This window comes from Protopterus annectens, chromosome 10.part0 (assembly GCF_019279795.1).
Source record: "Protopterus annectens isolate FY-2018-M chromosome 10.part0, PAN1.0, whole genome shotgun sequence".
Lineage (NCBI taxonomy): Eukaryota > Metazoa > Chordata > Ceratodontiformes > Protopteridae > Protopterus > Protopterus annectens.
In genome coordinates this window covers 1,655,338,958-1,655,346,837 of record NC_056744.1, presented here as the reverse complement: position 1 = coordinate 1,655,346,837, position 7,880 = coordinate 1,655,338,958, and the positions used below count along the sequence as shown (strand labels likewise).

At 45.0% G+C, this 7,880-nt stretch overlaps 1 protein-coding gene across 4 annotated transcripts in view; it reads left to right on the top strand.

Moving 5' to 3' along the window:
* The first annotated feature begins 7,026 nt into the window (after window positions 1-7,026).
* LOC122813863 (gastrula zinc finger protein XlCGF26.1-like) overlaps window positions 7,027-7,880 on the top strand; it is a 137,308-nt gene continuing 136,454 nt past the window's right edge. For 2 of the 4 annotated variants that reach the window (XM_044086404.1, XM_044086401.1), the window contains exons 1-2: window positions 7,030-7,066; window positions 7,275-7,496. The gene's annotated coding sequence lies outside the window, so the exon portion shown is untranslated. Of the gene's footprint in view, window positions 7,067-7,113; window positions 7,497-7,880 lie in introns of those variants that run through there. The other 2 variants (XM_044086403.1, XM_044086402.1) reach the window with 2 other exon arrangements.

Genomic DNA, 7,880 nt, shown 5'->3' with positions numbered 1-7,880 from the left:
CCAATACCTGTTTGGAAAGGGCAGAGGTGTTTACAGACCCTGGATCCACCAGGCAGCTAGATGCAGAGTCTTGACATGACTGTGCAGTATCCGGCCATCCCGTTAAGACAGTAGATGAGGGATTTGAGGCAGAATCCAGGGAGGCTCCTGAACTAAGTTCATCAGAGTGGAATACCAGAATTGCCGAGGCCAGTTGGGAGCCAGTAGAATCATGTGCGGTCTGTCCTGTTTTATCTTCAGAAGTACCCGAGGTAGAAGAGGAAAGGGAGGAAAAGCATATACTGAGAGGTGTTTCCAACTGAATGAGAGGGCATCCACTTTCCACGCTAGTTTGTGGTAGGTCCTTGTGCAGAAAGTTGGAAGTTGATGATTCTGAGGGGATGCAAAGAGATCTATGTCCGGACATCCCCAAGCCTTTATAATCATCCTGAATATCCGAACATCCAACATCCATTCGTGTGGATCTGAAATGCATCTGCTCAATGCATCTGCCAGAGTGTTGTCTTTCCCTGGCAGGAATTGCGCCTGTAAGTCAACACTGCAGGTCAGAGCAGTGTACCAGAGATTCATGGCTAATCTGCACAAGGGATAAGAGTGAGAGCCCCCCTGCTTGTTGATGTACCACATCACTGTAGTGTTGTCTGTCCGTATCAACAATTGTCCTGTTAGAAGAAGGTCCCTGAAGGCTATCAGGGCATTCTGTACAGCTAGCATCTCCTTCAAATTTATGTGCAGGTGCGTTTACTCCTTCGTCCAAACACCCTGAAGACATCTCCCATGCATGTGGGCTCCCCAGGCATAATCTGAAGCATCCATTGTCAGAACTTGGTTGGTCGGTGGAGGACAAAAAGGCTTCCCCTTGTTCTGTAGACAGGCTTTGGCCAGCAAAAAAACTCTCGCTGGAGACAAGGCAAAATCGTGACCACTGTTTCCAAACTGTGGTAATGCTGAGACCAGACACTCTTGAGGTACCACTGCAGTTTCCTCATATGCAGCCTTGCATATGGTATTAGCAGAATGCAGGAGGCCATGTAACCCAAAGCCTGCAGTACTTTTCTTGCAGTCAGCTGTTTCATTGAAGCCACATGTCGGAAAAAAGAAGCCAGTTGCACTTTTCTGTCTGGTGTCAAGGAAGCCATCTGGGTTGAAGTACTCAGAAGAGCACCCAGGAATGTAATCTGTTGTGTGGGTACCAGGTTTGATTTCTTTAGATTCACTGTGAACCCGAGGCACTGAAGAAGACGCTGCACAAAGGCTAGATGCCGAAGTAGAGTGTCTTTGTCGTCCGCTTGAAGAAGACAGTCGTCCAGATAAGGGTAAATTTGAATCCCCTTCTGTCTGCAAAACCATTACTGGTGCCAGGCACTTCGTAAAGACCCTGGGCACAGTAGATAAGCCAAAGGGCAGCACAGAGAACTGGTAATGTTTTGAGCCCGCTTTGAAACGCAGATACCGTCTGCACTCTTGCCTTATAGGAATATGCAGGTAAGCTTCTTTTAAGTCCAAAGTCACCATCCAAGTGTTCATGCCCAACATAGGCAGCAGCTACTGCAGAGTGAGCATTTTGAATTTTGGTATATCTAGGAAGGTGTTTAGTACAGAGAGGTCCAGGATTGGTCTCCATGAATTTTCCTTCCTGCGAACCAGGAAAAGTCTGGAATAAAAACCTTGCCCTATTTCTAAATTTGGCACCAATTCTATGGCCCTCATAGCCAGGAGGGACTGAACCTGCCATTGTGCCTCTGCCCACTGATGATTTGGCAGGTCTGGCCAACCGTTCGGTTTTGGTAAAGTGTGGAAATGAAATCTGTAACCTCTTGAGACTATGTCCAGAACCCATTTGTTCCGGGTTATGTGGTTCCAATTTTGATAGAAAAGAGAAATCCTTCCCCCCCAAAGGAGCTTCCAGGAGAGGAGCCCCTGGAACCAGAAAGGGAGATTCATAAAGACTGTTTTCGGTAGGGTTGAGACTTATCTTCACCACCCTTGGGAGAGGGGGCACTCCACTGCCTATTCCTAAAATGGGACTGTGACTGTCCCCTACCTCTGGATCACCTGAATCTGCCTCTCTGAGACCTGTCTGAGCCCGGAAAGGACCAAGGTTTAGTTGGCCAGTGTCTGCTAAATCTAGGAGGTTGCACCTGTAGAAAATCCTTAACCATCTGCATAGATTTGGCTTTGTCTTCCATTTTCTTCAATACCTCTTCAGCTTTGGACCCAAACAGAACATCGTGCTGCAAAGGGGCATCCAAAAGTTTGGCTTTAATCTGATCCGGCAAGCTTTGATCCCTTAACCAAGCATGTTTTCTAATAACAGCGCCAGTTGTTGCAGCCCTACAAGAAGCTTCCAAAGAATCAAAACCACAATGCAGGGTATGTTTACCCACTTGTTCAGTAGCATGCAATAAATCCTGTAACTCCTGATTATCCGCACCAATAGACACAGCTGACATCTTTTGTTGAAATACAGACAAAAGGTATTGCTGATACTTCAGCATATGAAATTGACAGTTCAAAGCCCTAATAGACAATGTAGCAGAAGTATAAACCTTTTTTACCCCATCTCTCCAAAGCCCTGGACTCTCAGTCAAAGGGAATAGGATTTTTAGCAGAGGCCGCTTTAACACCCTTAGGACCCTGAGAAATTGTTTCCGGATCAGGCGAAAGATTTTTAAAATGAAATTTATGAGAATCTGGAACCCTATAATACCTATCTGGTTTGGCCGGAGTAGGGGAAAAGAATCAGGAGAGAGAGAAGCTTCCGAAAAAACATCATCAACAATGCCCAATACAGGGGGAATAGCCAGAGGCTTATGCTGTGGGAGAAGAAGAAAATCCTTAAGCCTTTTCTTGGATTCAGAGAAGTCCTGCCCTTCCCAGTGAAAATGCACTCTCATATCATGCAAAGTTTCACCAAAAGAATAATCCTCAGGAGGAGAGGCGGAAGGAAAGGAATCTTCAGCATCAGAATCCTCATAAAGAGGAAAAGAATAATCCTGCTCAAGGGAAGAAGCAGAAGAAACAGAAATTTGGTCTGAAGAATCATAATCGGACTGTAATCTAGGCTTCTTGTCAGGAGGGGGGTGAGAACCCCTGATCATAGTTAAGAGATCTTCAGCCAACCTAAGCATCTGCCTCTGAGGCCTAGGACCCTGATCAAAAGGTGCCTGTGCTAGCCACTTCACTTTAGCTGGAGCCTTAGACTTTGACTTAGCATGTAAACCCAAATCCACATTTACAGGAAGCTGTGAAGGCCTGAGAACTCCTTCAGAAGCCGGTACCTGCCTACCGGCTCTGGACCCAACTGAGGGAGCAGTATCCGAAAGTCCAGTCCCTGGCAATTCTGAAGACCCACGCTGCTGAAACCCTTACAAATGCCTTCTACGAGCACCTCCAGGAATGTATGGATCAAGCAATCCCTAATAAAATCAAGACCCTTTCCACCAAAGGCAGGCGCCCAGTCTGGTGGACCCCAGCCATAAACAAACTCTACAACAAGAGGAGAAAGCTACTACATGACAGAGCAACATCCCTAAAAGGGAAGGCATCTCTGATCAATACTAGCAAAAAACTACGATCACTCATAAAATCATCCAAGGCCAACTTTGAGAGAAAAATCGCTAATGACACAAAAGACAATCATAAGGCCTTCTTTAGCTATGTTAGAAACCTGGGTAGAAACTCCCAGATATGCTCAGAATTAGTCCAAAATGATAAAAAAATCACTGAACCCACAGACATTGCCAACATACTGGCAGACAGGTTCAGTGCAAATTTCTCCTCCCTCCCAAAAGGAGAAATATCTATCCCACCAGAGTCTAGCCTCCCAAACATCTCAGATGCCCAGGTGAGAGCTGCTCTCTCTAAAGCAAAAACACAGCATCAATGGGACCGGACGGTGTCCCTGGCTGTGTGCTACAGGAACTCAATGAGGAACTAAACCCACACATAAGGCTGCTGTTTAATCTTAGCCTTACTACAGGATACGTACCCAAAGAATGGCGTACGGCAACTGTGGTCCCACTCCACAAAGGCGGTGCTTCTACGGACCCTGGAAATTACCGCCCCATAAGCTTGACGAGCCTTGTCTGCAAAGCTATGGAGAGGATCATAATGGAACTCATAAATAAAGACATTGGGGACCTACAGACACTGGATCCTACCCAATTTGGCTTTGTCAAGGGCAGATCCTGCCTCTTGAACTTGGTCGACTTTTGAAACAGTCACTAAGGCCATTGATGAGGGTAAGGCAGTTCACACAGCCTACCTTGACCTAGCAAAAGCGTTGACACAATACCCACTCGGGCATCATAGAAAAGCTCACCAGCTTAGATGTAAACCCATATGTCACAAGATGGGTTGCAAACTGGCTCAAGGACAGAACACACAGGGTTAGAGTTGCTGGTGCTATGTCAGACTCTAAGCGATTCTGCGGTGTCCCACAGGGCTCAGTCCTGGGCCCCTCTTGTTCGGCATTTATTTTTCTGAAGTGCAGGCAAACATAGGGGATTGTGGCTGACAAAATTTGCAGATGACTGCAAACTGGGCACCATAATTGACACTCCATCAGACACAGACATCCTCCAGAGAGGTCTCATAGCAATGGATAACTGGTGCCAGAGCTATGGCCTTAAGCTAAATGCCAAAAAATGTATAGTCATACCCTTTGGGAAAAACAAGGTAACCCCTAATTACCACATAGGTGATAATCCATTAAACACGGAAGAAGTTATCAGGGACCTGGGGACCCAAGTTGACAGTAACCTCTCTTTTGACACTCACATTGCCAAAGTGGTTAGGAAGACCTTCTACATTGCCCACCTGATCATGAAGGGATTCACATCCAGATCAGGAGAGGTCATTGTACCCCTGTACTCTTCACTTATCAGACCAATGATTGAGTACAACGCCCCATTCGGAATGTACCTTACTCAACACCTGCAGCAGTTGGAAAGACCCCAAAAGTTCCTCACCAAAAGGATAAAGGGGCTCAAACATATGTCATACGATGCCCGACTGATGAAACTCCAGCTCTATTCAGTCGCATACCGTCTGCTCAGAGGTGATCTGTGCCTGACATACAAGGCCATGTCCAACCCGGAATTAATGGACATGCTCCACCTCAAAAAATCCAAGTCCACCAGAGCCATGAGAGCAAGAGACTTAAACCTCAACACGGATATAAATAGGATGTGCTGGAGGGACAGATTCATCACCCAGAGACTCCCTACACTATGGAACAGAATCCCAGTCCATGTGAGGCAGAGCCCCTCACTGACTCTGTTCAAGAGAAATCTTGACGAGTGGATGGGAGATCGTAGGTTTACCCCGGGAATCATCTCTGTGTCACTGCTGGACAGAGGCACAGCAAACTAATGGGTATAGTATTCTCATCCTAAGGGGTGGTGAAAGCCACACACACTCTGGCTAGGCTTATAAATGCCCTAGGGCAGATAGCCTAGTATGAACCTATGAACCTATGAACCTATGAACCCCTTCAGCTCCACACCGGAGTTGGTACAGGCAATTGGTTCAAAAGAGGTGGACAACAGGGGCTGCAAAGGTGCCTCACTGGCGACCGATGAACCAGCAACTGGCAATAACTGAGTAACATCCTTTGCTGTGGACCTCGGAGGCCTTTCTGCATCCCTGTGCCTCTTACACACCCCAGAAACCGGAAAAGAATTTGAAGACATGTTATAATTAAACCTTTTTCCAAAATAGTAAAAGGCAAAGTTATATCTACGCCTAATAGTACGCTGATTAAATCTAGCACAAAACACACAATTAGCAACGTCGTGGTCAGGGCCGAGGCAGGGAATACAGTAAGAGTGAAAATCCCTATGAGGTATTTGCTTCCCACAAGAAATACAATTATTAACTTTTTCTGACATCTGACTGGAGCAAGAAAAAGACCTCCCCAACGGGGCACTTATCTGTAAAAAACGAAAATCTTGGGATTAGATCCAAAAACAAACAGGAACAGGCCGACCAGCATCAGTGAACTGCAAAGGGCACTGCGCAGCAAGAAAGACTGGGGAAATGGCGTCAGCTGAGGTCTTTATACCTTCCGGCACATTGACATCAGGATAAATGCGACCTCAGCTGGTGCCCGATCCAGACTTTGGGATTCTGGTCGATCGGGGGCTGCTGCTGGCAGGAAGAACCCTATAGTGATGACTGCAACAGTGAACCACGAAGGACATCTGTTTTTATCTAGGTAATGGGGAAGGTTGAGTGCTGTAGTAATTAGTAGGTTATTTAGTGCTTACAAGTTCTGAACAAGTGCTGATCACATGTAACTTTAAGACTGGATGTCTTCCTGCCACCTAGTGTTGCCACATTTTCAGATCCCCAAAGTGGGACTTTTTATGTTAGTGGTAGGTGTTACAGCAAAAATGCATACCCTCAGCCAGTGAAAAGGGCTGATCTTCACTTTTTTCCAAAATAAAAGGCTCACACCTGTAAAGTTTGAGTTGTTTGTACTGTTTCATAGAATATGATGGAATTTAGGATACAAATAAATAGCTTTATACAACCAGCAGAGAAAACTTACAAAATATTTTTGACCTCAAATCTCTGGAAATTTGCCCCTTTTCATGTCTTTTTAGGGCACAATTGCCCAAAAAGGGGCTGTTCTGAGTAAATAGTGATAGATGGCAACCCAACTACCATCTAACTCTCACCCCTCAGTAGACATTTATGACATTGGTACAATGTATGTCATAATGTTGGGTGTAGTTTATACCCTAACAATACTTGGAAAGAAAAGCAGTCTGGAGAGGAAAATAAAATAAAAAGTCTGGCATAGGGGAGCAATGGAATCTGTTCACATAAAGTTTAGTTTCTTAAAAATACCTTTTTGATATTTATTTCCAAATGGAATTTGCTATGAATTTTAAAAGTGTAATACCTGAAATAAAACTGTCACTTTAAAGCGACAAGTGGAATTTTGAGAAAGTTTCTTTTTTTCATGTTGTCCCTTTAAAAGGAGGTGATCTCTTCTCTACACATATTCTACTTCCTGTGCTTTGAAACATGAAACAAGAAAAAGGCTAGAAGAAAGGTAAGTCGCACAGTATGCATCTCTGAGGCTAGGAATTGTATACATTTTTCTCAGTTTGCTTGAAACCTCACTGATTCTAGGTTTTGGGTGGAATTTCTGCTACGCTGTGTTAACAGGATGCAGTACAAAGCACCACCTTCTTGTCCTAACTGTAGACACAAACTTCTTACAAGGTGATAAGCGGTGAACTGGCTTGTACTTCTTACAGATGGAAGCTGCCTGAGACTGAAGATGAGACACACAAGGCAGGGATCAGGGTGTAGGCTGAAAGCAGAGCTTTGCTACAAAGAGGCGTGAGCACATTGCTGTATGGAACACAGATAGAAACTGGAGTTGTTCTGCCAGGAGGTGAGGTCTTTGTGTCCTGTGTTTTCCCAGAGATTCCAGCCACTGTATAGTTTTTCTTCAGGAGGCAATCAGCACATACAAGGTAAGGCAGAGTGCCTGAAAGTTAACATTCACTATATGAATGTACATGACATGACCTTTTTTGTTTCTAAATGTTTTAATCCTGGAAGTAGGTAATGATTGGTTATTTTGCAGTAATAGGTAATGACTGACAAAGCCATGTTTTTAGTTAGAAACTGTAAGTATTAGCATTGTGGGTCGTTACTGCTGTGGGCTATGTAGTCATGCTCTTTGAAATGATGGGGAGGGGGGGGGGGACTCTCATGACCCAAGTGATACCAAGTACAGAGTGAAAGTTTCAAGCACAGATATCTGCAGCTGGCTCTGGAATCGTAAATGGAAACTAGGAAAAAGCCAGGGGTCATGTAGATGACGAACATCACTGCATACACATATTCCAAGCTAG